Consider the following 19,033-nt stretch of genomic DNA (forward strand, 5'->3'; position numbering starts at 1 on the left):
GTAACCCTGTCTTAGAGGTCATTTTGTTGGACAACGGTGAACCTACGAACTATGGAGAAGCGATGGTGGGCCTGAATACCGACAAATGGTTAGAGGCCACGAAATCCGAGATGGGATCCATTTATGAAAACAATGTATGGACTTTGGAAGTATTACCTGAAGGGCGCAAGGCCATTCAGAATAAATGGATCTTCAAGAAGAAAACAGAAGCGGACGGTAATGTTACCATCTATAAGGCTCGACTTGTGGCAAAGGGGTTTTCACAAGTTCAAGGGGTTGACTATGATCGGACTTTCTTGCCCGTAGCGATGCTTAAGTCTGTACGAATCATGTTAGCAATAGCTGCATTTTTCGATTATGAAATCTGGCAGATGGATGTCAAAATAGTGTTCCTTAATGGTTTTCTTAAGGAAGAGTTGTATATGATCCAACCAGAATGTTTTGTCGATCCAGAGAATGCTGACAAAGTGTGCAAACTCCAGCGATCCATTTATGGACTGATGCAAGCATCTCAGAGTTGGAATCTTCGCTTTGATGAGGTGATCAAAGCATTTGAGTTTATACAAGTTTTTGGAGAATCTTGTATTTACAAGAAAGTGAGTGGGAGCTCTATAGCGTTTCTAATTTCTACTCCTAATGTCTCAGTCCGTACATCGTTTCGTTCGCTCGTTCCCTCCCCCTCCCATCGAACGAGAGGACACCCCTCGATCACATCCCACTTCCACCGATTTTTTTTCTGATTTTTGTTATTAACCGAGACAATCCCCAAAAAACCCCAGAAATACCAAATGATGGCATCCTTTCCTCTCCATGCCTCCCTTGCACCATAAAATTTCCAAACAATATGATCTTTTCCAAATAATAGCTTCCATAACAGCTCAAAAAATTAATAGCTTCCATAAACAACAAGAATCAAATCGCATCGCAATCGCAATCAAATATACAACGCCAATCAATCTTTTTGTTCTTTCCATCTTACACCTCCGATGCCCAAAAATACTCTGTCCATCTCACGCATTCCATATACAACAATAAACCAATTTTCAAATCATTTCAGAGTGAGACGGGTGTCGGTGTCAAAACCGGCGGATCCCGGGTAGGGGGTCCCGAACTGTGCATCTAGGCGGATGGTAACAGGAGACAAGGGACGCGATGTTTTTACCCAGGTTCGGGCCCTCTCGATGGAGGTAAAACCCTACTCCTTCTTGATTAATATTGATGATATGGGTAGTACAAGAGTGGATCTACCACGAGATCAGAGAGGCTAAACCCTAGAAGCTAGCCTATGGTATGATTGTTGTTCGTCCTATGGACTAAAACTCTCTGGTTTATATAGACACCGGAGAGGGCTAGGGTTACACAGAGTCAGTTACAATAGGAGGAGATCTTCATATCGTATCGCCAAGCTTGCCTTCCACGCCAAGGAAAGTCCCATCCGGACACGGGAGGGAGTCTTCAATCTTGTATTTTCATAGTCCGGGAGTCCGGCCAAAGGTCATAGTACGGCCATCCGGACACCCCCTAATCCAGGACTCCCTCAGTAGCCCCTAAACCAGGCTTCAATGACGACGAGTCCGGCGCACAAGTTGTCTTCGGCATTGCAAGGTGGGTTCTTCTTCAAATTCCCTATACCCGTCGAATAGTGTCCGGCTTCTAGTGCGTGCTGCCCTCCTTGGCTTCTGTGCCCCATAATGACCATCTTCCAAGTGTCAAACGAATGCGAAAAGCTAGGGGATTTTTTCATTTACCCCCCCCCCCCCCGGTCGCGTTAATGAACCGCCTATAAAAGAGATGGGGATTTAGATCCAATTCACACCATCTTCCCTCCGCGAGCTTTCATCAGAGTGCCTTTGACAGAGTTCCATTCCACCATGGCCGGTCGGTGTAGCTCCTCCTCTCGCCTCTCCAGCCCTTGGCCCGGAGATTGGGGGCGGTGTTCCGTCCCGCATAGCGAGCTAGTAGTGCTTCAGTCCAAGGGGCTTCTCCCCCAGCATATATGGTCCCAGTTCGAGCCGGGATTGCTACCTATAGCGACGGAGAGCAGGCGGAGAGCATCCCCAATCCCTCTCAAGGAGAGCGGGTATGCCTAATCCCTTATTTGATGAGAGGACTCAGATTTCCAATTCATCTGTTTCTCCGAGGGTTGCTGGAGTTCTACGGCCTCCAGCTACACAACCTCACGCCCGCCTCCATTCTGCACATTGTGGGCTTCGTGGCCCTCTGCGAGCTGTTCTTGGGCGTTGAGGCCCATTTCGCGTTGTGGAAGAGGTTGTTTTGCCTCATGCACCGTTCTCAGGAGGGGTATGTTTATCAAGAGGGCGGAGCCAAACTATGGCGCATCACCGGGACCGGATATCTATCCGGTACCCCAAAGAGGACATCCGAGGACTGGTCCTCGGAGTGGTTCTATATAGATGAAGTCCCCCTGCCAGACCCTGTACGGATCGGCCTCCCTGAGTTCAATAATGCTCCGTTGAAGAAGCGCCTAAGCTGGCGCCCGCGGAACCCTCAGAGGGAAACTGACAGGGACGTCCTTTACCTGATGAGCCGGACAAGGTTGTTGGCTCATTCCGGACTGACCATGACCAAGGTCATGGCCATATGCATTACGCGAGGGCTGCAGCCGCTTCAATACAGAGGCCACCCCATGTGGGATTTCAACGGGGAGGATGACGCCACCCGGTGCGGTCGTAAGGGGCCAGATTCGGCCGCCACTTTAACGAGAATCTTATCCGCTTTGTACAAGGGAGAAGAAGAGGAATTCCTCCGTGCCAACCCGGAGGGCGGATTCTCCATGTACAATTCTCCCAGTCGGGTGAGCGAACATTTTCACCTGCCGACCCGCTTTCGAAATTCCCATAGTTGAGTACTTAGTCTAACAATGTTAACGCAGGAGCTGCGCCAGACTGTGAAGGAGATAAATAGTCCTCCTCCACAACCCGAGGACCCGGAACAGTCCCTCGATCCGGACTCCCAAGAGGATCCGGACTTATGCGTGGAGTTAATTGACGGGGTGTTTCATCAATTGAGTAGGGACAACACCCTAGTGGCCATTACGACCGACTATCCCGGACTGCTTCCAGCCTCAAAGGTAACCGAGACCGAAGTCCCAGTATTTTCAAGGAGATCCATCCATGCTTTATCTTGAATGCCGTGAACTAATAGTGTTTCGTTTCGCAGGGTAAATCCTTGAGGCGGAAGGCCGAGCCCGCGGTGGGCAGCCAACAAGGGCCGCTGAAGCCAGGCGGGTCAAAAAGAAGTGCGGACCAGATCGAGATTCCGGCGCAACGGTACGGCATGCAAATTTAACGCCTAGGGTTTATGCCCTTGAGTCTTACTAACGCTCATGATTTTCTTAGAAAGAAGAGAGCCCGCCGGACTATATCCGCCGGCCAAGGTTCAAGGCCGGGTCCGGAAGCGGAGACCGGCACGAGGCGCGCCTCGGGCGTTCCTCCAACAGAGGATGCAGATGGGCTATCTACCACCAATTCAGAGGTGGAGAGTGCCCTAAACCACAGGCGTCGCTGGTCTGTTCTTCGTGGCGCATGTTTTTCCCCAGAGGCGTTGGACGCCTTTAATACAGGAGATGCGTATCTTTGTGCCGCTCAAAATGGTCTAGCTAGAGCCACAGAGCAGTATGTAAAAGACATACAGGTGAGTAAAATTGAAGGTTATGTATGTCAGTAGCCCCCGAGACTTGAAATAGTGAAGATAACTGTTTTAAGGATCATGTGCTATGCAGTGTCTTCCAAAGAACAATACGCAACTGTCCCAGGAGCTTGAAGAGTGCAAGGCCCAACTCGAGGCCGCACTGGCCACTTCAGAAAATGCCAAGGAGACGCCCTCAGGTAATATATGCTTCGAAAGATAATTCGGTTGTGAAGTGCGGCAGGTGTGCAACTCTGACTATAATAGTGCAGATGGGGCCGGAGTAAATCCGGACAAGCAACAACTCCTATGCCAACTAAGGGCTGGCGAGAGCGTGCTGACGAGGGTGAGGCAAGAGAAGAACAAACTTCAAGACGCCAATACCCAGCTGGGCGAGGAACTAAAGGATGTTCGTATTCAGCTGTCTGCTTCCGTAAAGGAGAATCGGCGACTTCGACGTGGCATTTTAAGTAAGTGCTTGAACGAATCTTCGAAAAAAGAATTCGGCGAGGAAGTCGATTAACAGAGCTATGTCTGTAGGTCTGCCGACAGGTCGTCCTGCGGAGGAAATGCCCGGTTCAACGGGAGACCTTCTTCCCGAGCTGTTGCAACTACACGAACGAGTTCGGCAGGCAATGCAGAGCATCATTCAGGCTATGTGGCCATCCCTCTCCATGCCCGAAGGCCTTGGGGAGCTTACAAAGAAGCTGGAGGGAGTGCGGCAGCGCTTCCGGTTGTGGAAGATATCGGCCTGCCGTCAAGGTGCCAGGGAGGCCTGGGCCATGGTGAAGACTCGGTACACGAAGGCTGACCCAAACCACATGGCCGAGGTCGGCCCTATGGGTCCTGACGGAAAGGAGATCCGTGTCAGCTTAGTATATGGCCAGGTAGAGCTGGCTGCAAAGTATTCCCAACAGGACTGTAAATTAGACCGCCTGTTGGATGGTATTGAAGAAGAATATACCGAGTCGGATTGACTCTGTAATTTAAAATGACATGAAAAATGCCTTCTAGCCGGATTGTAGATCGTTTGTCATTGCGGACCTTTTCGCTTCGACCTCTGCACCCTATAGTCCGGAGTGTGTCCGAATACCCTCTCGATTATGTAAGAACCGGGACATGCATGGAGACAAGGCATAGGGATCATAATTGCTTTAGCAGACAAGTGCCCAACTAGTTATGTTATATTACATGGTTAGTAAGAAACATCTTCCAGGGAGAATAGTTCCGTTAGAGGTTCCTTTCCCTGGGAGGCATGCCCTAAAGTGCATGTCCGAACTACTAAAAGAGCAGAAAAGCATCTGGGGGTAGATAAATAAACACGAAAGATCATCTTTTAGTTCACCGACCGAATATTCCCTTAAGAACGCTAGCTTTCGGCTTCACCCAGTCTGAGGTACACATCTGGCTGACCCGGCAGTAACAATCACAGAGGTGCTCTCTTTACCTCCTAGCCGAACGAACGGGAACGTAGGGGTAAGCACAAGAGCCAGGCAACCCAGCTTGGCCAAAACTTAAGTCATATCGATGCATATAATGGTGTATAAAAGGTTCATGCGGAAGTGTCACACCTGTTTTGGGCATGAGGCCCGTTTTATATAAACTTCTGATAAAGAAGCCCCCAGGTATGGTGAGCGCGGGTGGCGCGTCAAGTATGTGCGAACAATGCACATGCAAGCCCCTAAGGGCTTGGGAGAAAAAAAAAGGTAGGGAGAGGGAGCGAAATCCCGGACAGCTAATGTCAAAAAATAAAAATAAAAATAAAAAGGGGACAGAGGAAGGAGACGAACACGGAGTCCGGCGCTAGGCGTAGAATCTTCGTAGGCGTGCTGCCTTCCATGGGTTCGGCTCGAGTCGGTTGTCCGATGCGTTTCGCAGACGGTACGCTCCACCAGTCAGTACTTGGTCGATTATGAAGGGACCCTTCCGTTTGGGCTTTAGTTTGTCCTTTTTCTTGTCCAGCAGGCGTAGAACTAGTTCGCCAACGTTATAAGTTTTGGCCCATACTTCTCTGCTTTGATATCTTCGAGCCTGCTGTTGATAGAATGCGGAATGAGCTTTTTCCATGTCGCGCTCCTCCTCCAATGCGTCCAAGCTGTCCTGGCAATCAAGCTCGGCTTCTCTTTCTTCGTACATGCGCACTCGAGGTGAGTCATGAATTATATCGCAGGGCAGTACTGCCTCTGCACCGTATACCATAAAAAATGGTGTGAATCCTGTAGTGCGATTCGGCGTGGTCCGCAGCCCCCAGAGTATGGAGTCAAGCTCCTCTACCCAGTGCGTGTTAGATTCCTTGAGGGATCGCACTAGTCTGGGTTTGATGCCGCTCATAATGAGACCATTGGCTCGCTCGACTTGACCATTGGTTTGAGGGTGATAGACTGAAGCGTAGTCGAGCTTAATGCCCATGTTTTTGCACCAGACATTAACTTCATCGGCCGTGAAGTTTGTGCCGTTGTCAGTTATGATGTTGTGGGGGACGCCGTAACGGTGTACGACCCCGGATATGAAGTCTATCACCGGTCCGGATTCGGCCGTCTTTACAAGCTTGGGCTCTATCCATTTGGTGAATTTGTCCACCATGACCAGTAGATATTTTTGCTTGTGGGTTCCTCCTTTAAGGGGTCCAACCATGTCAAGCCCCCAAACCGCAAAGGGCCAGGTAATGGGTATAGTTTGTAGGGCGGTAGGCGGCATGTGGCTTTGGTTGGTGAATAACTGGCAACCGACGCACCGCTGCACTAAGTCCTGAGCATCTGCCCGGGCCGTTGGCCAATAAAATCCGGTACGGAAGGCCTTGCTTACAAGGGCCCGGGCTGCGGCGTGGTGCCCGCCAAGTCCGGCATGAATTTCAGCCAGAAGGTCTTGCCCTTCCTCTTCGGAGATACACCTTTGAAGGACTCCGGTTGTGCTTTTCTTATAAAGCTCTCCCTCGTGGACTTTGTAGGCTTTAGATCGCCGCACTATGCAGCGGGTCTCGTTTTGGTCCTCGGGAAGTTCCTGCCTAGTTAGGTAGGCTAGGAATGGTTTTGTCCACGGGGCAATGACTGCCATTATTGTGTGGGCTGACGGTGTTGTTTCGTTGGCGGAGCCACCAACTGTGTCAGAGTGTTCGGTGAGGGAAAGTGCGGTTGTGTCCGGGCTATTGTTTCCGGACTCTCCCTCTCATGATACGGATGGCTTGAACAACCTCTCTAGGAAGATGTTGGGAGGGACGGCATCACGCTTGGCGCTGATGCGTGCCAACACGTCTGCTACCTGGTTATTCTCCCAGGCTATGTGATGAAATTCGAGCCCCTCAAACCGAGCTGACATCTTTAAGACGGCGTTGCGGTAAGCTGCCATTTTCAGATCCTTGGTGTCAAAGTCTCCATTTATTTGGGATATTGCGAGGTTTGAATCCCCGTGGACCTCTAGGCGCTGAATGCCCATGGAGACTGCCATCCGGAGACCATGTAGAAGGGCCTCGTATTTGGCTGCGTTGTTGGAATCCGTGTACATTATCTGAAGTACGTATTGGACTGTATCTCCGGTTGGGGACGTCAGAACGACGCCAGCCCCCAAGCCAGCCAACATTTTGGAGCCGTCGAAGTGCATGATCCAGTTGGAGTACGCGCCATACTCTTTAGGGAGCTTGGCTTCAGTCCATTCGGCGATGAAGTCGGCCAAAACCTGCGACTTAATAGCTCGCCTTGGCTTGTAAGTTATGTCGAACGGGAGGAGCTCGATGGCCCATTTGGCAATCCGGCCCGTTGCGTCGCGGTTGTTTATAATATCATTAAGAGGTACTTCGGATGCCACTGTTATTGAACACTCTTGAAAATAGTGTCGCAGCTTCCGGGATGCCATGAACACCGCGTATGCTATCTTTTGATAATGCGGGTACCGTGACTTGCATGGAGTTAGGACACTGGACACGTAGTAAACTGGTTTTTGGAGAGGGAACTTTTGTCCGTCCGTTTCTCGTTCGATGACGAGCACCGCGCTTACAACTTGATGGGTTGCCGCGATGTATAATAGCATTGGTTCGCCCGTGTTGGGTGCGGCCAGGACCGGATTTGTTGCCAGTATGGCTTTTATTTCTTCGAGTCCGGCCGTGGCGGCATCCGTCCACTCGAAGTGTTCGGTGCGCCGCAGGAGGCGATAGAGGGGTAATGCCTTTTCTCCTAAGCGGGTGATAAAGCGGCTTAGAGCCGCCACGCATCCTGTCAATTTTTGTATTTGTTTGAGGTCTTTTGGGGTATCCAATTGTGACAGAGCTTGGATCTTGGCTGGGTTTGCTTCAATTCCTCTACCGGATACGATGAAGCCCAAGAGCTTTCCGGCTGGTACGCCGAAAACACATTTTTTCGGGTTGAGATTAATGTCATATGTTCGGAGATTGTCGAACATGAGCCTCAAGTCGTCTACTAGAGTATCGACGTGTTTGGTTTTGACGACCACGTCATCTACGTATGCTTCAACTGTTTTGCCGATCTGGTTGGCCAGACATGTCTGAATCATGCGCTGATATGTTGCGCCGGCGTTTTTGAGCCCGAAGTGCATCGTGTTGAAGCAGAATGGGCCGAATGGGGTGATGAATGCCGTTGCGACTTGGTCTGACTCTGCCATCTTGATTTGGTGGTAGCCAGAGTATGCATCGAGGAAACACAATGAGTCGTGTCCTGCGGTGGCGTCGATGATTTGATCAATTTGGGGGGAGTGGGAAAGGATCCTTTGGGTAGGCCTTATTTAGGTCTTTGAAATCGACACATAGGCCCCAGGATTTGTCCTTCTTTGGTACCATTACCAGGTTTGCTAGCCAGTCTGGATGTTTTATATCTCTGATGAATCCGGCTTCCAGTAGTTTTGCTAGCTCTTCTCCCATGGCTTGTCTCTTGGGTTCGGAGAAATGCCGTAGAGTCTGCTTAACGGGCTTAAACCCTTTTAGGATGTTCAGGCTGTGCTCAGCCAGCCTACATGGGATTCCTGGCATGTCTGAAGGGTGCCAGGCAAAAATGTCCCAATTTTCTCGCAGGAATTCTCTGAGTGCGGCATCTACATCTGGTTTTAGTTGTGCCCCGATGGAGGCCATTTTTGTGGGGTCCGTTGGATGGACTTGGAATTTGACTATTTCGTCCGCTGGTTTGAAAGAGGAGGACTTGGATCTCTTATCTAGTACCACATCGTCCCTGTCCACCGTGGAGCGCAATGCAGTTAGTTCCTCGGCAGCTAGGGCTTCGGATAATGCCTCCAGGGCTAGTGCGGCTGTCTTGTTTTCGGCGCCGAGCGCTGTGTCCGGATCACTTGCAAGAGTGATGATTCCGTTGGGTCCGGGCATTTTGAGCTTCATGTACCTATAATGGGGTATGGCTTGAAAAAATGTAAATGCTTCTCGCTCTAGCAGAGCGTGGTATCCGCTGCTGAACGGGGCTACTTGAAATGTGACTTCCTTGGATCTGTAATTATCCGGCATGCCGAACACCACATCCAGTGTGATTTTCCCGGAACAGCACGCTTCCCGGCTTGGTATTATTGCTCTGAAGGTTGTGTTGCTTCGCTCAATGTGGCTCCAGTCTATTTCCATTTTTTGCAGGGTTTCCTCGTAGATGAGGTTAAGTCCGCTGCCGCCGTCCATGAGTACCTTTGTAAGTCGAAAGCCGGCCACTATCGGACTGAGGACCAATGCGGCTGGTGCTCGGGCTGCCCGGAATTTAGGTTCGTCACTGGCATTAAAAGTAATAGCCATGTCACTCCATGGGTTTATTGTTGCTACTTGGTAGACTTCGGTAAGGTTGCGGAGGGTTCGTTTCCTCACATTGTTTGATGCGAAGGTCTCGAAGACTATCGACACCATACTGGCGTTTCTGGGGTGGTGTTCTTCGGATTCTGGAGTTAGAAGCTCCTCGCCACTTCTGGCCACCTGCCGGAGTATCCAACATGCTCTAAGGCTGTGAGTTGGTGTGACTTCCCCTGAACTGTGAATTTTACAGGGTCCATTGAGCCATCCCTCCAGTACGGTCCCATACCCTATAGAGGGTTTTTGTTTTTTGATGTTTGGCTCAGGTGCCTGGCGATAATGCTCCCTTTTGTTTCGGACTCGTGTTGTATTCAGGGCCGGATTGTCCCAGAATTTATCTTCGGTTTTCCGAACGCTTTCTGTCGCACAGTACTTTCGTACTATGGATGTCAAGTCGGCGAAGTGTGTACTTTCGCGGCGACTTATGGCGTTGAGGATTCCGATGTCCGTGCAGTTGTTATAGAAGAATGAAATTGCTTCTTCCTCATGGCAGTCCTTTATCCTGTTCATAACCAGGAGGAACCTGGCCCAATAGTGTTGTACTGTTTCCCCGGGCACTTGCCGTATTTGGGATAAATCCCTTATAGTTGGGTGGGCGGGTGGATTTAAATCCAGAACCTTGACCGATAAAAGATTCAGGGGCCAAGAAGTTTCCGAATTCGGAAGCTTGCTTTCTTGGACATTATTCAATGAATCAGGCCTGCTGCGTGACTTTGGTTTCAGAACTTGGGCAACATCCTCCCCTCTGCGGGTATCCGGCCTGGAGGGGTCGGCAATCCGAACACATCTGGTCCTTAGAGCAGGCGAAGATGCGCCGCATTGTTCTTCCACCACTTCAACGTGGTGGGTGACCTGGGGAGAGTCGATCTCTCTCTAATCGGGTTTAAGCCCAATCTGGCCGTAATCTATAGCGACTCCCAGGGCGGAGATGCGATCCAGGAGCTCATCCAGGGAAGAGAGCTCCGCCGGATCTAACTGCTCGGCGAGTTCCGAGCTGATGTGAAGATTGCTTTCGATGGCCCGAGAGGTCATCGTCGGCGCGGCGGCCGAACAGGCGGTCATCAAAAACCTGCCTAGCCGGAGGGTTCGGCCGACAGCAAAAGCTCCTTTAGCAACAGCGCCGTCTTTAAAGACAGGGTGCGGCATCCTTCCTGACGGTGACGACACAGAGAAACTCTCAATGAAAGCACCAATGTCGGTGTCAAAACCGGCGGATCCCGGGTAGGGGGTCCCGAATTGTGCGTCTAGGCGGATGGTAACAGGAGACAAGGGACACAATGTTTTTACCCAGGTTCGGGCCCTCTCGATGGAGGTAAAACCCTACTCCTGCTTGATTATTATTGATGATATGGGTAGCACAAGAGTGGATCTACCACGAGATCAGAGAGGCTAAACCCTAGAAGCTAGCCTATGGTATGATTGTTGTTCGTCCTACGGACTAAAACTCTCCGGTTTATATAGACACCGGAGAGGGCTAGGGTTACACAGAGTCGGTTACAATAGGAGGAGATCTTCATATCGTATCGCCAAGCTTGCCTTCCACGCCAAGGAAAGTCCCATCCGGACACGGGACGGAGTCTTCAATCTTGTATCTTCATAGTCTGGGAGTCCGGCCAAAGGTCATAGTCCGGCCATCCGGACACCCCCTAATCCAGGACTCCCTCAACGGGTGAGGCTCGTTTCTCCATGCTTGCAGGTCTCGGTTTGGGATCCTACCAGTTTGCCACTGGAGCGGGTGGGCGAGGCCTGTTTCTTTCTAAGTTTGCCATCGGAGCAGGAGGCATCGGTGCCGCCGCGGCTGCGAGCAACAGGTCAGCAACTACTGTTGTTCGATCTAGTTTAAACCACAGGGTAGTAAGGTGTGCACGCTTCACATTTGCTACTTTACCTTTGTTGGTGAGTGCCACAAATGTTCTTATGTAGTAGCCCCAACTGTTCATTATAGCTCCAGTGATGCGCACATGGCCTTCTTATGTAGTAGCAAGGCATCGAGCTGTTAGATTTAAGGAAGAAAATTCTATTAGAATCACAGTATGTAGAAAGGCTCAAATGGAACATGACCTTGCTGTAAAAGAGGTAAATCTCTGCGACTAGAATCTATACTCTTGTTTTGGATATGGAGAATGCAAGCTTCCATTGTCACAATTGTTAAATATACGATGGCAGAGAGAGGGTGTAAATCACTTTTTAGTTACAGTGGTTCTCAAATTATGTAAATCACTTTTTAGTAAATCACCTTTTTCGTTCTACAATGCCATATGGAGATATACAATAGTTCTCAACTATTTTTGAAGTACTCTATTCTCAACAAAAGTATGCAAGGGGATGAAAATGTTACTGATTAAAACTCCTTGAGCTTCTTCCAGACTTTGATGTTCGTCTCTTCAATGAATTAGTAACCCAGGTAGTGGTGCCTTGCTGGAGTATTGGTGAGCATGTGATTAGTTTTGTGCACGTGTAATAACCTGATGAGTGCATTCAACAACAGAAATCACTTCAGTACCAGGGGAAAATCAGCAAAACTAAAAATATATTTAAAAGCAGGAAGGAATAAATCCAACATTTGTTGCATGTGTAATAACTTGATGAGTGCATTCAACAACAGAGATCATTTCAGTACCAGGGGAAAATCAGCAAAACTAAAATCTATTTAAAGAAGGAAGGAATAAATTCTTAGTTCAAATTCATGGGCTTTCCAAATACGTGATGTTAATGGGTCTGAGATATTGTAGGTTAAAGTAGGTTAAATATAGTAGACGGTACTTGTTGATCTGTTTTTCCAATGACATTTGTCTGTGACAGTGATATCCTCAAATGACATGACCCTGTTTGGTTCTCGTTGGGAAAGGGTGAATCTTTATAAGTAACACCGACAGCAACAAAAGGAAGCAACTAATAGCCTCCGACGCCCTCTTGGTGATATCACCAATGTTGATATACTCCCAAGAGAGGGTCCAGGTATATGGAATTTGAATAATATTAGTTTTTAGTAATTTGTTTTCAAGATTGGTTTCTACTAATTTGAAGAATCCCTTTCGCAAGCCATGGGATGTGCCCCACAACCATCGAGCAGCATTTTTATTCATGAAGCAACAATCCCATCTCCCTCAACCATTGAACTCCCCAAAGGGAGTCTAGGTATAACTCATCAACAAGGTTTAAATGTCTCCGATATTGGTTTTTACTAATTTGAACAATATTTCAGATGCCATTGCATCTGACCCACAACCGTCGAACGGCCTAGTTATACATGAAACAATAATCACCTATGCTTGAACCGTAGACCTCCCCAAAGGGAGTCCAAGTATAACTTTGAAACTCACACCTCCTTTGAATTCCAAAAAAAATTGTAGCGGTAAATTTAATCCATCTCATGGTCCACTTGCTCGTAATCTGGTTTGTTATATCATTGATATATTGTAGCCCTCGTCAGCAAGGTTTAAATGCCTCTGATATTGAATTTTACTAATTTGAACAATATTTCAGATGCCATTGCATCTGACCCACAACCGTCGAGTGGCCTGGTTATACATGAAGCAACAATCCCCTATGCTGAAACCATAGAACTCCCTAAAGGGAGTCCATGTATAACTTCCAAACTCACACCTCCATTTAATTTCAAAAAAAAATTGTAGTGCTAAATTTAATGCATCTCACGGTCCACTTGCTCATAATCTAGTTTGTTATATCATTGATATATTTGTAGCCCTCATAATGCATGATTGTAGCAGTATATACTATTAACCTGGAGGTCTAGTCAACCGTGAGATCATTTATCTTTAATGTTCTGGTTCGTATACTGATGTGTATATATATGTGTACAATAATAGGTCCAGGTACAAGAGGTCGTGATGTCCAATGTAAAGGGACCTTATCAACGGAATAAAGGGATGCCTGATGTCTACTACACAACTTTCTTCTTGTAGACTCGTGTTGGGCCTCCAAGTGCATAGTTTTGTAGGACAGTAGCAATTTTCCCTCAAGTGGATGACCTAAGGTTTATCAATCCGTTGGAGCCATAGGATGAAGATGGTCTCTCTCAAACAACCCTTAACCAAATACAAGAAATCTCTTGTGTCCCCCCCCCCCAATACAATGACAATTTGTATAGGTGCACTAGTTCGGCAAAGAGATGGTGATAGAGGTGTAATATGGATGGTAGAAATATATTTTTATAATCTGAAAATAAAAAACAGCAAGGTAGCAAACGATAAAAGTGAGCACAAACAATATTGCAATGCTTGAAAATGAGGCCTAGGGCCCGTACTTTCGCTAGTGCAATCTCTCAACAATGCTAATCTAATTGGATCATATAACCATCCCTCAAAGTGCGATGAAGAATCACTCCAAAGTTCTTATCTAGCGGAGAACATAAGATGAAATTGTTTGTAGCTATTCTTTCCGATCGATCTATCCAATAGTTCGTACTAAAATAACACGAAGTTATTCTTTCCGATCGATCTATCAAGAGTTCATACTAAAATAACTCCAAGTTATTCTTTCCAATCGATCTATCAATAGTTCATACTAAAATAACACCAAAGCAAATTCAGATTCATAATACTAAATCCAACACAAAGAACCTCAAAGAGTGCCCCAAGATTTCTACCAGAGAAACAAAACACAAGAACGTGCATCAACCCATATGCATAGATTACCCCAATGTCACCTCAGGAACCCGCAAGTTGAGTGCCAAAACATATCTCAAGTGAATCAATATAATACCCCATTGTCAAGTATTCATATGCAAGACATATATCAAGTGCTCTCAAATCCGTTAAAGTATTCAGTCCAATAAGAGCGAAATCTCAAAGCGAAAACTCAGTTCATCACAACAAGATAGAGAGGGGAAAACACCATATGATCCAACTATATTAACAAAGCCCGCGATACATCAAGATTGTGACATCTCAAGAACACGAGAGAGAGAGAGAGAGAGAGAGAGAGAGATTAAACACATAGCTACTGGTACAAACCCTCAACCTCGAGGGTGGAATACTCCCTCCTCATCATGGTGGCCGTCGGGATGACGAAGATGGCCACCGGTGATGATTTCCCCCTACGCCGGAGTGCCAGAACAGGGTCTAGATTGGTTTTTCATGGCTACAAAGACTTTCGATGGCGGAATTTCTAATCTAGGTTTCCTTCAGGTTTTTTGGAATATTTGACAATTTATAGGGCGAAGATGCGGTGCGGGAGGCCATCGAGGTGGGCACAACCCACTAGGGCGCGCCTAGGCCCACAGACGCACCCAGGTTGGTTGTGCCCCCCTCAGGGCACCCCTCTAGTACTTCTCTGGCCCATCCTGGGTGTTCTAGTCCATAAAAAATCTCTGAAAAGTTTTGTTGTGTTTGGACTCCATTTGATATTGATTTCCTACGAAGTAAAAAACAATCAAAAAATAGCAACTGGCACTGGGCACTATGACAATAGGTTAGTCCCAAAAAATGATATAAAGTGGCTATAAAATGATTGTAAAACATCCAGGAATGATAATGTAACAACATAGAACAATCAAAAATTATAGATACATTGGAGACGTATGAGCATCCCCAAGCTTAATTCCTGCTCGTCCTCAAGTAGGTAAATGATAAAAACATAATTTTTGATGTGCAATGCTGCTATCATGTTCGTCACATTCTTTTCTTTTGTAGCATAGACAAATGGACTTTCATATGGTTCAAAGCAATAGTCTAGTTTTGACATGAAGATTTCAATACTCAAGCATATCAACAAGCAACCATGTCTTTCAAAATATCAACACTAAAGCAAGTTATCCCTAGCCCATCATGCTCAGTCGTTGATCCATTAATGAAACACACTCTCATATTAGCTACATCCAATGCTCAAGTACGATCATAGTGCCCCTTAGTTGGTGCTTATAAGAGAAGATGTAGACTCAAGTAAAAGTAAAATTGCATAAAGTAAATAGAAAGTCCCTTCGCACACGGAAATAGGGATTTGTAGAGGTGCCAGAGCTCAAAACTTAAATTGAGAGATAAAAACATTTTGAGAGGCATACTTTTCCCGTCAATTAAAATGACCGAGTAATTCCCAACAATTTCCATGATAGATATATCATAGGCGCTTCCCAAACAGAAAATTAAGTTTATTCCCTTTTCCACCATTCTTTCACAATCCATGGCTAACCGTATCCACGGGTGCCCTCCATACCAACACTTCCCAAGGAATTTATTATTTGACAACCATAAAGTAAATTCATTTGTCATTTCGGGAGTGGGCATCCCTAATACCTTTGCCGTACTCTCATGCAATGACTAGTGAATAAACACTCATCTTGAGAATAACACATCTGGCATGGAAAATATTGGCCACCCCCTGACGCTTCATGAGCAGTACGAGTACACAAAAAGGAAATTTATTTTGAAAATTAGAGATGGCACATACCAATTTGCTTAGAATGACACGGAAATGCCGCATATAGGTAGGTATGGTGGACTCATATGGCAAAACTGGGTTTAAGTATTTTGGATGCACAAGTAGTATTTCTACCTGGTACAAGAGAAGGCTAGCAAAAAGATTGAGAAGCATCCAACCAAGAAACAAAAAAATCTCATAAGCGAGCATTAAGCATAACTAACACCGAATAATGCACCACAAGTAGGATGTAATTTCATTGCATAACTATTGACTTCCGTGCTTGCTTACAGAATCAAAAACCTTAACACCAATATTCTTACTAAGGCATAATTACTCATCAACATGACTCACATATCACTATCACCATATCTCAAAACTATTACAAAGAATCAAGTTTATTGTGTCCAATGATCTTCATGAAAGTTTTTATTATATCCCTCTTGAATATCTATCACTTTGGGACTAGTTTCATATGTTGCAATTGCTTTTGACAAGCTCAAAACAAATTTAAGTGAAGAACATGAGCATAAAAATTTTCATCTCTCAAAATAATCTAAGTAAAGCATGAGAGTGAATGACAAACTACTCCAAAAAGATAAAAGTGAAGATCAAGCAATTAGTTAAGTAAATAGGTAGCTATGTGAGGACTCTCTCTTATTTAAAAACTTTCAAATCTAAGTATTTTATTAAAACAGCAAGCAAAACAAAATAAAATGACCTTCCAAGGATAGCACACATCCTGTGAAGAAGCAAAAACTTAGGCTCAACCGATACTAACCGATAATTGTTGAATAAGAAAGGTGGGATGCCTACCAGGGAATCCCCAAGCTTAGATGCTTGAGAATTCTTGGAGTATTAACATGGGATGCCTTGGGCATCCCCAAGCTTGAGCTTTTGTGTCTCCTTAATTCCTCTTATATCACGGTTTGCCTAAATCTCAAAAACTTCATCCACATAAAACTCAACAAGAACTCGTGAGATTAGTTAGTATAAATCAATGCAAAACCTTATCATTCTCTACTGTAGCAAATCATTAAAATTATTATTTAACATTGCTTACTAAATGCCTCTCCATATTTAATACTCCTATCCTCAAATAGAATCATTAAACAAACAAAGATATGCAAACAATACAAACATAACAGCAATTTGTCTAAACAGGAGAGTCTGTAAAGGATGCAAGAGGATCCATACTTCCCTGACTCAAAACATTCTTAAAAATTACCACCCTATGGAAAATTTATTATAGCTTATTGTGCAAAAAGTTTCAAAATCTTATCATATTCTGACTTTTTTAGAGAAGTTTTGCAACAATAATAACCTTTCTGTTTTGAAATAACAACTCATAAACTTGTAAAATAAACATGGCAAAGGCTATACTTGACATATTTATTGAAGTAAAAGATGCAAAACATTATTATAGATAGCAGCAAGCAAATCAAAACAAAATAAAATGACCCTCCAAGCAAAACTCATATCATGTGACAAATGAAAATATAGCCCCAAGTAAGATTACCGATAATGTTGGAGACTAAAGAGGGGATGCCTTCCGGGGCATCCCCAAGCTTAGTTGCTTGGATCTTCCTTGTGTAGCGACCACGATCCCAATGGACCGAAGTCTCTGTGCTTAAGTGTCATCCCTGTATCAGTATGCTAACACACACAATACTTGAGGAATTATAACAGAGTTTCAGTCACACACTTATTACATTAAGGTCCTCATAAAGAGTATCTGTTACACAAATATAATGGCTAAAGGCCATCTAAACCAAATAACTGTGGAAGCTTTAAAGATAAATGAGTCCGTCAACTCCAATGGCATAGCTGAGTGCATGATAACGATCTATCGCACCTTATTCTTCATTGGTAAAGTCTGCAACATGAGACGTTGTAGCCGTGTAGGTCAGCACATTGAATATGCTGGCAGACTTACACTATCTTTACCTACTAATAAAGCGGCTACTGCTTCTGGTCGTACGGCGTCGTTATATTTGCATAAAAGTCCTTCTATTTCTAAGAATTCAACCCGCAGTCCTACTTTTAAGTCGGTACCTAAGAAAACGCTTCGTTTTTATAGAAACGGTCCTGCATTTGTTTCTACCCTACCCGCAGTCCTTTTTAGGAGCAGAAACGTGTGCGTCCAAGCCAGGGAGCTCGGCTCCGCGCCACGCGCTCGCCCTGACCCCGCTTTCCTCTATCGCGTCGCCGTGCCGGCCGGCCTCACCGGAGATCACCGCCGCCGTGACCAGGTCATGTCGCCGCCTCTGCCTTCTCCTCCTCCATCTCCTTCCTCCCTCCCTCTCCCCATCTCTCTCCCCCTCTCATGGCAGCGCCGCCATGGCCGCCCCGAGCTTCGCCGGCAGCCGCGCCGCCCGCCTCCGCCCACGACTCTGACGGGATCCGGCCGCCACTGCCCGGATCCACATCCTCTGCTCCGCCGCGCCCTGGATCCAGCCACAACCAAGCCTCCCGCGTTGATCCGCCCGTCCGCCGGCCTCCCCTTGCTCGATCTGCGTGGACGGGCGAAGTTTCTAACTTGCCGGGGCGGCCATGGCAGGGAGGCGGCGCTGCGCTCGGGTGCCCGCATCAGGCGACGGCAGCGAGGCGGGAGGCATGCGTGGAGATGAAGGAGGAAAACATGGAGAGTCGGCCAGAGTGAGGAGTTCTTCGGCGTCGGAGCGGCGGACCACCGCGGTGCAAGCTTGTGGGGGGCGGCGGCCATGGCGGGGAGGCGGCACCAATTTATATACCATCGCGAGTTGCCCGGAAATCAGCAAGCTGACTAGAGAATCAACAAACAGATAAATTTATAGACTATTTGAGCGAGTAAAAGTGGAAAATAAGACACCAAATTGGTGTGTTGCTGGCTGCAAATCAGCAAACAGAGAGAGCAGAGACCGAAAGAGGAACACTGAAGCAAGATCCATGGCGAACGAGCACAGGACAAGGCGAGGACGTAGTAACAAGGCGACAGGGCCGGCCTCTACGAGAGTGAGTGGCCGTCGGTGCTGGAGCGACGGCGGCCTCTAGCTGGCCGGTGCCAACTCCTCTACAGAGGAGCCGGTCATCTCCGTCATTGGAGACTCCCCGGTGGCGCGGGTGTGTAGCTCACGCAATGACCGGTGGAGTGGGGGGGTTTCCCATCTGCCCGCGCCATGGCCGGGTGGAGCTTGGGAGGGGGGATCCTGGCGGCGGTAGGCGTAAGCGGCAGCGGCGGCGTGTCCC

General features: G+C 47.0%; 1 long non-coding RNA gene across 1 annotated transcript; it reads left to right on the forward strand.

The window, feature by feature from the left end:
* Positions 1–17,925: 17,925 nt before the first annotated feature.
* LOC123161871 (uncharacterized) lies at positions 17,926–18,682 on the forward strand. The gene is made up of 2 exons (XR_006480928.1): positions 17,926–18,057; positions 18,366–18,682. It is a non-coding gene; the product is annotated as an uncharacterized lncRNA (long non-coding RNA).
* Positions 18,683–19,033: the final 351 nt, after the last annotated feature.

This window comes from Triticum aestivum, chromosome 7B (assembly GCF_018294505.1).
Source record: "Triticum aestivum cultivar Chinese Spring chromosome 7B, IWGSC CS RefSeq v2.1, whole genome shotgun sequence".
Taxonomy (NCBI): domain Eukaryota; kingdom Viridiplantae; phylum Streptophyta; class Magnoliopsida; order Poales; family Poaceae; genus Triticum; species Triticum aestivum.